The sequence below is a fragment of the Peromyscus californicus genome, unplaced genomic scaffold, assembly GCF_007827085.1.
Source record: "Peromyscus californicus insignis strain IS unplaced genomic scaffold, ASM782708v3 Scaffold_15__1_contigs__length_86483966, whole genome shotgun sequence".
Classification (NCBI taxonomy): Eukaryota; Metazoa; Chordata; class Mammalia; order Rodentia; family Cricetidae; genus Peromyscus; species Peromyscus californicus.
The window spans coordinates 33,991,828-34,006,544 of record NW_026294447.1 but is presented as its reverse complement, the minus strand read 5'-3'; positions in this window follow the sequence as shown (position 1 = coordinate 34,006,544).

Sequence of the window (14,717 nt, the reverse complement as noted above, 5' to 3'; positions counted from 1 at the left end):
CTTTCCAAGTTTCTTTTGGCCATGCTATCTTATAACAGTAATAAAAACCCTAACTGAGACAATTTTCCAGATTTCATTGGGATCTATAGTAATATCCCCTTTCATGTCTAATTTTATCTTCTTTATTTTGCCTGTCATATTTTCTTACCCATTAGAAGTAGCATAAACTTTGAGAACTTAATGGCTGTCAAGTATAAGCATCCAAATAAAAAAGAAATTTCTTGTGCATATAGTAATCTAGGATCAAAGAACTTCCATGTGCATATAGGGTATAGGCAGCATTCAGAGCACAGACCTGAAGGCCCTTTCCCTTGCTGGCTTGTCAGCAGGTGGCCAGAGCGGCTTCTAAAGGCATCTCCAGTCCTTGTGTGAGTCTCTACACTTATAGTCACCAACGCCCCAATGAAACCTCCAATTCAGGATCCCTCCAATTTTATCTTCTGCCTCCTGGTATCTCCTGACTACCTCCAGCCTAAGAAAGTTTCCCAGATTTATGAGGTCAGGTGTTCACATTGGGCCCTTATAGATAATCTAGGACAATTTCCCCATTTCAGTGTTAGTATTTATAATTACTCTTCAAAATATCTTCTTTGCTATATAAGGCAGGTATTTTAGGAATTAGACTATAGAGTCTTTAGAAGTTTATCATAATACCCACTCAATTCCATGTCTGTAGGCCTGGACTGCTTTCAAACTTGGTCACGGAAGCTCTGTTTTGAGGTAGGCAGTGCTTACTGAGAATCTCATACTTGTCAACATTCTAAATTCAGTGACTATTGTTCTCCATCTCTGCATTAGATATCGATATCACTCTCCCCCAAGGCTCAGGGAACATCCCAGAAGAGGAAACAAAAAGAATGTAGGAACCAGAGGATGGAGAGTAATGCTGTGGAGTGCAGTGCAGTTCTTCAGACATGACATGGCTGTTATACTCATGAACTCAGCAGCTGCGGTTGTCTGCAAAAGACTTGCATAAGAACAAGACAGTACAGATTCCAGCTGGGAGTAAGACAGGGGGCTATTGGCACTCAATGGCTACCAGGGTGGGAGAGCCATGATTTTCCTTCAAGAGGTACCCACTGGTAGGCTTTTCGTGCACCAATGATGGCCTCACACCATTATGCATGTGAGCTGAACTAATTGGACTCAGTGGGTTATAAAAACAAATAAGAACATGAAGTTGAGGAGAGGTCCAAGGGAGAGATGGACTGGGGCAGCTGGGACTGAATGTGATCGGAATACACAGGTATAAAGTTAAAAGAATAAATTACAATGTTATTTAAAAATCAAATTAATGAAAGGGACAGAAGAGGAATTGGAGGGGGGAAAGAGGGGTAGAAATAATGTGAATAGAGTAAGCATGTAGGAAATCCACAAGACAACTAATAAAAATAAACATTATTAAATTAATCTTTATATTTTAGTAAAAATTTGGTGGGTTTTGTTTTTTGTTTTTTGTTTTTTGAGACAGAGTTTCTCCATGTAGTTTTGTAGTTTTGGTGCCTGTCCTGGATCTCACTCTGTAGACCAGGCTGGCCTCGAACTCACAGAGATCCGCCTGAATCTGCCTCCTGAGTGCTGAGATTAAAGGAGTGCACCACCGCCTCCCAGCTGGTCTTTTGTTAAATCAACTGGTTTATACAAACCTTTATTATAAACACAGAGTTATAAAACCATAATAATGAGATATCAATATTTATTTCTGAGTGGTAGAGTCTGAAAATTATATATTTTTTTTCTCTGTGTGTACATTTTTATACAATTACAAAAGTCAATTGTTTGAATTATGTTAGTTATTTATATGGCAAAAATGTCAAATTTCAAACAGCTTTTACTAGAAAGCATCTACTCATAAATTCTCAGAATCATATATAACAATCTTAAGTATAAACAACTCTAATTCCTAATCTAAAAATATTATGATACCCTATATGCTTAATCCTAACCAGAATCCCCTAAATCCCTGTATTTGCTACATCAGACTTGACAGGAGCCTGTGACAACTGCGGGGTACGCTCAAATCTTGTGTAAATTCACTCTGTCATAGTTATAATCATCAAGCTGTTCACTGAGTTACAACAGCAGCATCGGCTTAATTCAGCCCACATCACTAATGTATTTCTAGACATCTGACAACTGTTCCCTGCACCACAAATCTAGTTCCATATAGCAACAATATTGACTGTGTAATTTGTACTATAACTAGGGAAAATAGCCTTTCACTAAAAACTGGTTGGTAGGCAGAGATGTTAAGGAAATGACAAATGTTACAGTATGTATGTCACACATTCTCAAATGTCTGCCAGCAGGTTAATCAGGAAATGGCAATTAAAGAGGCAGTTAAACAGTGAAGACGTTTCAGGAAAACCTCCATTACTCATTACTTTTTCTTTGTGCTTCTCTCAAATGCAATTTTGAGTTTCCTAATTGCCTCAAGAGTATTTCTAAATGTCCCCAAAGATATGAAATAGTGACATAGTTACATTGTGTCATTTACTTGTCATAGCTGAAAAGTTTTACGATATGTTTTCAGGAACATAAGAAAAAGGTATGTAATTAATAAGCAATGAAATGGGCCATGCATACATGAGAAGAATTTATATTGCCTGCTATATATAAGACTTTTCGGTTATGCAAGATTCATGAAAAAGAGTATGCCTGCTTCATCAGCCCTGAGGGCACACTGGAAGAGGCAGAAACCAGGGGCCCAACAAACAGACAAGGGATTGCGTTGGTTGTAGCATTCCAGTTCTATTGAGGACGGAATATTGTCAATATATATATATATATATATATATATATATATATATATATATGTATACACACACACACACACACACACACACACACACACTCACACACACACCACATCTTAGAATCTCCCTAAATCATACCCATAACTTACCAGTACCTGTTTATGAAATCAGATTCAAGTTAGGATTAAAAACAATGATTTACTTTCAATTTTTAAATCCAGACAGGAAGTTACCAGGTCTGAGTGAATCCTGCTTTCATTCTGAACACCAGCTAAAAGCTTCTTCTATCTACAGAAAGTGAACCAGAACAAGACACAAGACATCTATCCATAAATTAACTATATCACACATGTATTGTAGAAATTCATTCCAAAATTAAACACTGTTGTAGTACTGCTTACAATTGCAATAGGTGAACTTCTAAGTTATATTGAAAATATTAAAATAATGCCTGAAGCAACAATTTAAGAACAAGCCATGGGCATCCAAATGCCACACTTCTAAAACTATTGCTTTGCTTTGCTTCTTCGTAGGCACACACTTTAGAAATAATGAACTGCCTAAGTGTAAAGTACTTCTGTTCAGCTAAAACAAAATACACACCAAAATTTTCATTTTAACAGAAGCACAAAAGATATGGTTAAACAAATGTCCAAACTCACAAGATGTCTACTGTTCTTTACAAATTTCTCCGCCTGATTTTTATCCTTGTATTCCAACGCACTGCAGAAGGTGACATTGTTTCCTTTGACTTTCTGGCATATAGGAGGGTTTTTTTGCATAAATGTTAACACTTAAAATATTGGAGGAATTAAACGTTTGTACAATTTGTATTTTGGGAGGGGTACCATATACCCAAACATGATTCTAGGAATGTCCTCTTTATATTTAAATTAAATGAAAACAGTCATTAAAATTACAACTGTGACTCAGTCATTCAATGTCTTTATTAAGCAACACTTACACTAAAATAAGTAAGAATAAAAAATATCTAACCCATAATTCATGATTCAAGCAATGATAACATGAAAAACGGAAAGTCTAAGAAGCACCACCATTTTATATTTTTATCTACTTAGCAAAGCTGCTGCACAAATATTATTTAAATCGTAATTACACAGCTCATGTAAAAGACTAATTGTGCCTTATTTTATGTCTGACAAAGAAATCATAACAGAGAGAAAAATGAAAATATTTTCAATTTCTAAAAATATCTAGATTTCGTTGCTGTAATACATTCACAGATAGGACTTTCCTTGTAATTAATTAACATTTGATTGAATTTCCTAATATTACAGTTTTGTTAACATACAAAACCTGCACAGTTTGCACAAGCTTTTCCCATAAGGCATGAATGTAATTATCCCTTATCTTTCAACACAGCCAACCCTTGTAAATATAATTACAAAGTTTTATGTTTAGTGAAGCATACAAAATCTCATAAAATTAATATTGTATTTATCCTCTTACCTTTGTCAGTTATTAAAATTCACCAGGGACTTTTTGAATTCATCCTCTGTAACTGTAATTTCTAGCTAGAATTAATTTTTACCTTGATTTCCAAACTTTAAGAAACATAGTTATAGGTATTTATAATTTTGGCAATTGTTAGAAGTTTAGGCTTCTGACATAAAGACTGAATTTGGATTATAAATTTTAACAACTGGGAAACTAGAAATAACTTCATCAACCATACTTAAAGAGTAAAAAAAAATATGTCACCCAGGTAAATAGATAATGAAAACATTTCTGAATGTCATGTGGATTCAGATATCTTTATTTCTTTTTTGGTTTTATTTTATTCAATTTATCTGTGTGTGTTTGTATGTGAATGTGTGTGCTATGTGCATGTGTATAAACACAGGTTTATATCCCTGAATGGTATGAGTTCAGAGGAAGACATGAAGGACCTGCCATGTCCCTCTCCACTTTATTTCTTTTTATTTATTATTTTGTAATAAATATTTTTATTTTATAATTAATTTAATTTTACATATCAGCCACGGATTCCCCTGTCCTCCCTCCTCCCAAACCCCAGCCTTCCCCCGCCCCCATCCACCCCCCATTCCCACCTCCTCCCAGGCAAGGTCTCCCCTGGGGATTCAGCCTAGCCTGGTAGATTCAGTTGAGGCAGGTCCAGTCCCCTCCTCTCCTCCCTGCACCAAGGCTGAGCAAATTGTCTCAGCATAGGCCCTAGGTTCCAAAAATCCAGCTCATGCACCAAGGACAGGTCCCGATCCCACTGCCTGGAGGCCTCCTAAACAGTTCAAGATAATCAACTGTCTCACTTATCCAGAGGGCCTGGTCCAGTTCCATGGGGGCTCCTCAGCTATTGGTTCATAGTTCATGTGTTTCCGCTAGTTTGGCTATTTGTCCCTGTGCTTTTTCCTTTCATAGTCTTGATATCTCTCACTCATACAATCCCTCCTCTCTCTGGATCGTTGGACTCCTGGAGCTCCACCTGGGGCTTGGCCGTGGATCTCTGCATCTGCTTCCACCAGTCACTGGACTAGAGTTTTATCATGACAGGGTGTTCAGCCATCTGATCACCAGAGTAGGTCAGCTCAGGCACTCTCTTGACCATTACCAGCTGTCTATAGTGGAGTTATCTTTGTGGATTTCTGGGGACCTCTCTAGCACTCTGCTTCTTCCTATTCCCATGGGGGGTCTTCATTTATCATGGTGTCTCTTTTCTTGTTCTCCCATTCTGTTCCTTATCCAGCTGAGACCTCCTTCTCCCCTAAGCTCTCTTTCCCCTGACCCTTGCCCTCCATTACCCTCCCTCACCCCCAGTTTGCTCATGTAGATCTCATCTATTTCTCTGTCACTGGGCGATTCCTGTGTCTTTCTTAGGGTCCTCTTTACTAGGTAGCCTCCCTGGAGTTTTGAGTTACAAGGTCTCTCACTAACACTGGAGCAAGCAACAAACCCTTGAAATCCTCTTGTCTCTGCACCTCCAGTGATGGGATTACAAGCACACAGTTTTCATATGGCAACTAGCAATTCAAGGTTGGGTCCTCATGCTTATTCAGCAGATTCTTATACCTGCTGAGCCTTCTTCTTAGCCTCAGGCTTCTTTATTTCTCAATAAAAATCTATAATATATATATTGTTATAGGAGATGTTATTATAAAAGATATTTCCATTGCAGGAGAGATTAAACCAACTATTTTACTATGTCCAATGAGAATATTAAATCCCAAGAAAGCCTCATGGAATGTTGATGAAAATTGAAAAGATGTCTGTTTTTGTCTAATCTGAGGAAAGATTATTAGTCAACCAATGTTATGTACAGAAAGCTAAGTGCAGTCCTTAGAGTTAGCATATTGTTTGTTTTCTTGTTGTTCAACTAGTTGCTATTTACTCAGTGTTAAATATAATTGGTAAAGCAGACTACAGAGCTTAAAAAGGGACAGAAGTTTTGGTCAAGTTTCATTTCTGTTGCTGTGATAAAATATACAGACAAAAGCAACTGAGGGGAAAGGGGTTTATTTAGCATACAATTCCAGGTTAGAGTCTGTCATTGTCAGAGGTCAAACCTACAGGACCTTAAAGGAGCTAGTCTTGGCTCAGTTTCTCCAATTTTATACAGTTTAATATCTCTGCCTATGGAACTGTGCTTTGCACAGTGGGCTAGATGTTCCCATACCAGTTAACTTACTTAAGACAATCACACACAGACATGCTCAAAAAACATCCCAACGTAGAAAATCTCCCACTGAGACTCTCATCCCAGATGATTCTATTTTATGTCCAACTGACAATGAAACTTACCATCACATCTACAGAGCAGAAAAAAGTCAATAGAAAGTATCAATATATCCAAGATACAGTAATTGCTTCTGGTGATAACTATGTTGAGTTTTGTGAATTGGGGGTTTGTATTACTCATAACCAATTATTTGATACAACACCAATAATTCTGAATACTAAATCAACTGTAGATCCCAGATAAACCTGGAATTAAAACCCTTTAGTGGATAAACTGTGATAATACAGCAAAAGCTGACTTTGGTAAAACTGGACTTAGGGCTTTGAAATAGATTAGGTAATTATGTGCTCAAAGAAGTTAAGTAACCTTGTTAGACTTTCTAGAAAGATGAACACAAATAAAGTCAAATTTAGAAGACGAAAACAAACGCAATTGAGCTACCATTCCTTTAATGCCTGGACTGCATTACACACCAACCATAAAGAGTGCAAGAAAACTATGATCATGTTATCAAGCTTGGGGTCACATTTGGCACCAGACATCCTCAACAGGCTAATTAGAGGAGTCAAATTAGTAGTAGAAAGCAGAAAACAGAAATGTATTCAGTGTAATCTCACTGGGAAGAGGAACAAAGAGATCCAGAGAACCACACAAAGCAAGACCTGAAGTAAAATTAGAGTTTAGAGGGCCAAGAATATTCACTTCTCAAAGTGTCATTATGATATAATATACATAAGCAATCCCTAACATTCTACCATAGAACTCTTCTAGCTGATAAACATTTTTAGTGAAATGACTGGGTATGAGATTAACTAAAAAAACAAAAAACAAAAAGCTCAGTAGCCCTTCTACATGCAAATGTCAAATGGGCTGAGAAAGAAGTCAGAGAAACATCACCATTTATAATAGCAAAAAAATATATAAAATATCTTGGGGTAACTCTAACAAAGCATGTGAAAGACTTGTATGACAAAAACTTCACATCTTTGAAGAAAGAAATTGGTGAAGACATGAGAAGATACAATGATATCCCATGCTCACAGATTGGTAGGATTAATGTAGTAAAAATGGCCATCCTACCAAAAGCAGTCTACAGATTCGCTGCTGTCCCCATCAAAATTTGAACATAATTTTTTTGAAAGAACAACATTCAACTTCACATGGGAAAAAAGCAGGATAGATAAAACAATCCTGAATAATAAAAGATCATCCAGAATATCAGCATCCCCGATTTCAAGCCGTACTACAGAGCTATATTAATAAAAACTACATGATGTTGGTATAAAAACAGACAAGCAGATAAACAGAATCTAATTGAAGGCCCAGATGTAAATTCATACATGGATACCTCATTTTTGATAAAGAAGCCAGAAATATACAATGGAAAAAATAAAGCATCTTCAATAAATGGTGTTGGTCTAACCTGATGGTTGCATGTAGAAGAATGAAAATAGATCCACAAAATTCAAGTCCAAGTAGATCAAAGACCTCAACATAAAACCAGACACACTGAACATAGTAGAAGAAAAAGTGGGGAATAGCTGGAACACATTGGCACAGGAGGCAACTTTCTGAAAAGACCATTAACAGCAGAGGCACTAAAAACAACAATCAACAAATGGGACCTCATGATACTGAAAAACTTCTGTAAGGCAGAATAGGACAAAACAGCAGCCTACAGAATGGGTAAAAATTTTTATCAATCCCACATCTGACAGAGAGCTAATATCCAACATATATAAAGAACCCAAGAAACTAGACATCAACAAACCAAATAATTAAATTTTAAAAATGGGGTACAGATCTAAACAGAGAATTCTTAACAAATCTCAAATGGCTGAGAAACACTTAAAGAAATGTTCAATATCCTTAGCCATTAGGGAAATGCAAATCAAAACAACTCTGAAATTAAACAAAAGTGACAGTTCATGTTGGCAAAGATGTAAAGCAAAGGGAACACTCCTCCACAGCTGGTGGGAGTATAAGCTAGTACGGCCACTATGGAAATTAATATACTTCCTCTGAAAGTTGGGAATTGATCTACCTCAAGATGTCTGACACATTGTTAGAGCTGTATAAAATCTTGTCTAGCAGACAGTTCCCCTTTTGGCTGGTATCTTTTTCCAGCTTGAGATTCTTATGGAAATTCTTATTTCAATATGCTGGTAGTCAAGTTGGAACAGACAATGATTTCTTTAGGATAAGCTAATTTTTTCCAAGCATATTCCAATCTCACCTAGTAGTCAAAATCAAGCCCCAGAAAATGGCCAGAGAGCAATCAGAGTGGGCAAGCTCTCCAAAATAGACTTAAACATAGTTTTCCAGAAATTCTCAGTGACCTTAAACCTAACAGACGTGCTCCAGCACTCTTCCACAGAAAATTAATGAGGAGATTAAAGCAGTTTAAATACACACACACACACACAGAGACAGAGAGACAGAGAGACAGACAGAGAGACAGAGAGACAGAGAGATACAGAGACAGACACAGACAGAGAAATTCCTTAGCTGACAAAGACACTAAGCAAAATGAAAAATGCAATGGAAGGAACCAATACCAAGCTAAATGAATTATAAGAATTAGTAAAATCAAAGAGGACAACAGAACAAAAACAGTGAACTTATGTGAAGATTTGAACACTACTAACAGAGTAAGTACTCAGGTTAATAAGATTTGAAGGTGAGTTGGTAAAGCCAAAAAAGATAGAAATCTCAGTTAGATGGATAATAACAGAAAATCTCCCAGGCCTAGACAAGTTTAGGAAAGCCCAAAGTCCTCTTCAGATTTCATTCACCTAACTGACATATTAATTATATCAGACTCCAAAAGGTGACTAATAAAGAAATTTTCAAGTCCATAAAAGAAAAGAAAACAACACATAAGTCTTAACCAATTCACCTGATATCAAATTCTACACATAAACCTTACAGAACAATGAATAGGAGGAGGTTTTACCATCCAAAAAAAAAAAAAAAAAAAAAAAAAAAAAGAACTCAGTTTTGTCCAGAATATGTATCCAACAAGGGCTTCATTTAGACATGAAACCTGGGGAAAAGTAGAAAGATCATGTTCCCAAGATATAGTTATTCAATAGGAAAGAAAATACCCCATACTGAAATAAACTTTGCTAAAAATTTTGTAGAAAACATTGAAGTTATTAAACTCATAACAAAAGTAATTATAGAGACGGATTCATAGTGTTGTGATGCTTACACAGTACATAAGCCATTGATAACTTACTATAGAAAGTAAAAGACTAAACAGTTAAAAATAAAACTATATTGGCGTCCAACGTGGTGGCAAGAGTTTCCACCTAAAACCTGAGAAAAAAGATTCTAAAACGGAGCTAAAAACAGTTCCTAGTTGTCTCTTTCAAGTTAGCGGCAGCCTGCCGGTTTGAGCTACTGGCGGGTTCCTAGCGTGCCTGCATGCTCGACCTGCAGTATGGTGGGAATGAGGCCTCTGCAAGTGGCACATTAAGCTGCATGGTGGATTTTGCCTTTGCTAGTACAAAACAAAAAAAGAGGTTTCTGGCCTACACGCTGCTCGGATAAAAGCATAGACCCATGATAGCTCCCAGAGCTGGTGGTAAACGTACCACCGCCATGTTGGGAAGCTGAGGTGGGCAGAGCCAGCAGCCACAGCTGCTGCAGTTTAAAGCAATAGATTCACAATAAGACAGATTCAGATGTAATAGTTTAAAATGTGTGTAAAAGATACGTAGGCTTGAAAGAGACAAAAAAAGGTGATATATACATTTATAGAAACAAATACATAGTTTTAAAAAATAAAGTCTTTAAAGAGACAGTGAAATTAATATAAAAAATAAGCCACGTAAAGATGAATATTACACAGAGAATCTGGATTGTGTTGTCTTTGGGATTTTTAACTCCAGAAAAACATTTCATTGTAAAAGCTGTTGAGTTATGCCAAAATGTATATTTTAAAGGTACCTTGACTTCAAAATTTAGATATAAGGATATGTTGCTTTGGAAAGGAGATTCTGCTTTTGTTCCCACAGAAAGCCAGAGGCTATGGATTTGTTCCAGATTAAGATACATCAGGTTTGACCAGCCAAGACCCCCTGAAAGGTGACACCAAGGCCCAGATGATCCAACATCCAGAATGGTTTCAAGGCAACTGGCTCAGACAATACAGCCTCATGGACTACTCCATGATCCTAAAATTTTCTTTGTTTCCCCAGAAGATACAGCGCCCCCCTCCAGCAGGAAGTAGTAAGAGAAGCTACACCCAAATTCCCAAATATACCAAGCTGACTTTGGAGATGTGTAAAGGTTAAAACCTTCCTTTTTAAGAAAAGAAAAGGGAAGTGCTGTGGGATGGTCTGTATGTCAAATGTGTTGCTGATTGGTCAATAAATAAATCACTGATTGGCCCATGGCCAGGCAGGAAGTATAGGCGGGACAAGGAGGAGGATAGAGCTGGGAAGTGGAAGGCTGAGTCAGAGACATTGCCAGCCGCCACCATGACAAACAGCATGTGAAGATGCCAGTAAGCCACGAGCCATGTGACAAGGTATAGATTAATGGAAATGGATTAATTTAAGCTGTAAGAACAGTTAGCAAGAAGCCTGCCATGGTCATACAGTTTGTAACCAATATAAGTCTCTGTGTTTACTTGGTTGGGTCTGAGCGGCTGTGGGACTGGCGGTTGTCAGAGATTTGTCCTGACTGTGGGCCAGGCAGGAAAACTCAAGCTACACTATATTAATCTGTTAATGAATAGGTACTGTACACCTTGGATTTACAAATCAAAACTTCATTGAGTCCCATCTCATCACACCCAGGGAAGACACCAATAAAAGATAATAATAAGGAGCTAGAGAGGTGGCTTGGATGTTAAAAGTCCTGATGGCTCTTGTAGAGGACCTATGTTCCACTCCCAGCATCCACTGTAAGAGGCTTTCAATGGTCTGTAACTCCATTTCCAAAGAATCTGATGTTCTCTCTGGCCTCAGTAGACACTTGCATATACTCAATACTCTCTGTCTCTGTCTCTGTCTCTGTCTCTGTCTCTCTCTCTCTCTCTCTCTCTCTCTCTCTCTCACACACACACACACACACATTGTTTTAAAGAAATAACCATCAAAGCTGGTGAGAATATGGGTAGAGAAGACTTTTAACACTGCTAATGGGAATTTAAATTAGTCCAACTCTATGTATATCAATACAGATGCTCTGAAACATGAAAATAGATGCTATAAAACCCAGCTATACCATTCTTGGGCATATATCCCTCTAAATAAACATGTCACAGAGACCCTATGGATAAATCCATATTTATCACATCACTATTCAAAAATATCTAAGTAATGGAATCCTCCTACGTGTCCAAAAACAAATGAATAGATTAAGAAAATCTAATATATGATGGAATTTTAGGGGCAAAGAGATTTCTCTTGTTATAAAAGCATGAGAACCTGGGTTAGAAATGTTAGCAATCACTTAAAAAAGCTGAATGTGGCTTCAGATGTCTAGAACCAAATTATTGGAAGGAGTTGATGCCACAGAGTCAGGCAGATCATTGATATTTATACACTGCCAGCCTAACCAAAAATAATGACTTCCAAGTCAAGTAAGAGACTCTGTCTCAAAGGTATAAGGTGGAAGCCACAGTGTCCTTTTCTGGGCACCATGTGTGTATACATGATCACATGTGTCAACACATATACATGTACACACACTATTACATACTCTTTGCTGTTGGTGTAGTTATTGATGCTATTGAATGTCATTTTATGTAAAATAAAAGAGTCAATGTGCACTTATTCATGCCTCTTTTGTATCAGTCAGCACTAAAAAGATCACTGTTGACCTCTGGGTGTTCGATTTTTAAATGTAAAACTAAACAAAAGAAAGTGAAACTATAGTTAAATAGTTATAACAATATAACACAACAATATAACAATAATAGTTATAACTATATAAAAGATCAATATTAGATACTTAAGAAATGAAAATAGTCCCCAGTCAGATGTTTGTTGAATGAGTATAAAAAAATAACATTTTAGTTCCTTCTAAGTGGAGCTACCATGAAGTATGATGGATGCAGTTACATTATTTCTGAGGTTTTACGGTTTGAAAGATGGTCAGGATTAGTCAGCAAGATAGAATTGCTTTCAACTTTTATATTACCCAAATTTTTCAGTGTCTAGGAGCAACTGCCTACCTGTGACATTTTTTTTATCAGGGGTACTGAAAAGCTCACATTTTTAGGCCATTAATGTCACAGCATATCATTTAAAAAGAGACTGCTGTGGCCACAAGAGTCCCATAAACATAGAGATACTTTTTCATTGTAAAGAAAAATGGGTTTTATACACAGAAGTAGTTATTTGTGGACCTTGTCATAAAGAAGAGAAAAGATTCCATACGTTACCAGTTGACCTATCCAAAGGTATAATTAAGAATTATTATGTGTCATTAAATAAATTTCTTCTGCCAAATAGCCTGCAGTCCTGCTATAGAGGCCTGCGATGCTCCAGACAGAAATAACTCCATTTACAAACAACCTGCACCCCACTCAGCAGATTGCCCACTTCCCTATCATGTCTCTTCCCAACAGGAATGCTGCACACAATGCCAAAAGTCCTGCCTTTTAAAAGTCCAAGTTCTCTGTCTTCACTCCCTCACACAGTGCTACATGAGATTTCTTACTCAGAAAAGAAATGCACTGCGCAAGGATGACATGCAAATCTATGAAGCATTCCATAGTAGAGAAAAAGAAGTATGTGTCTTAATAAAAGGGACATGATCAATGTAATTAAAGTAAAAACTGTTCCAGTGTGGTAGCACAAGCCTGTAATACTAGGATTTGGAAGTGGAGGCAGGATGAGGAGTTCAAAGCCAGTTTGTGCTACATAAGACCTTGTCTCAAAAAAACATTAAGTAAATAAGTAAGCAAGTAAATAAATGCATACATACATGCATACATACATACATACATACATACATAAATACATACATACATACATACATACATAAGTGCAAACCAAGTCTGGCATCATGGCTAGCTTGCTCTCAATAAGCTTTTGTTTCCACCTTGTTAAAGTCTCTTGATACATGCTTCACAAATGTGTTGTGAACCTGAATAAAATAATAAGCCTGAGAACAAATAGGAAATATAAATATTAGTTTATCTGCAGCTTTCAGTTGCAGTAGAGGAGTATAGTTACTGAAGATCAGCACTGAGTTGCAGCCCAAACATTCATAAAGTAGAAATTTTAGAAAACAAAGCCATTACAAGGTGAATTTATTATTTTAATGAAGATTGATTTTTGGGTTTAGAAAACATTTCATGAAATAAGCAAATCCCAGGAGGATTACCTAATATGGGAGAAAATGCATATATTTATAAACAACATCAATCCATATTAAAACATTTCAGAACAAAAATAGAATGCTTTACAGTTGAAAGAAATGTTTAGAACAAACAGTGTAATCTCATTTATAAGAAATTATTTTCAAGTAATATTCCTAATAGGAACATGCAAACTTTTAAAAGACATCTTCCCTTTTCACAAGTGTGCTTTATATATCCATGTAAATTATTTAATAGTTTCATGAAAATGGGAATTTAGCATTTGCAGTAAGAAACTTTTCAGAAATACAAACGTTTATAAATGGAGGCCAGTGACTAAAGGATTATTTATGTGAACACTTCATGAAATGTAACTCAAGACACTGGTCACAGGTCACATGGACCTCAAATTTGCCTAGTCAGTGATCCCTGTTTACAGGGTGATCAATGCCAATCCTACATTCACGCAAGTTCAGCAGAAAAGAAATGATTATTATAAGCATTTTTCTGTGATGGTTTCATTACTTAAGATGTGTTTGAGCTTCTGTGAGTTTTTTGCTTGCCTTTCTGGCTTGGGATTAATAGTTTGTATGCATAAGGCCAAAAAACAAAAAAAAAAAATAGTTGCTGAGTACTTCAAATTTCACCCAGAATGTAGCTTATACATTGTATACTTAGAAACCTTTGAAACTGTCTCGTTCACCTACCTCCTGCAATATCATCACTGCATGAAGTTATTTATTTTATATAACCATCAGTGTCTTAAACAGCCTTTCATTTTCTTATGGATCACACTGATTTGATGCTTACCACTGGAGACTTCAGTGCTTGCCTCCTCCTTTGGGAACTGACTGGCAGCAAAGATAATTATATATTCTTAGAGAAAACAGATAATAGCTTAGTGTGTGTGTGTGTGTGTGTGTGTGTG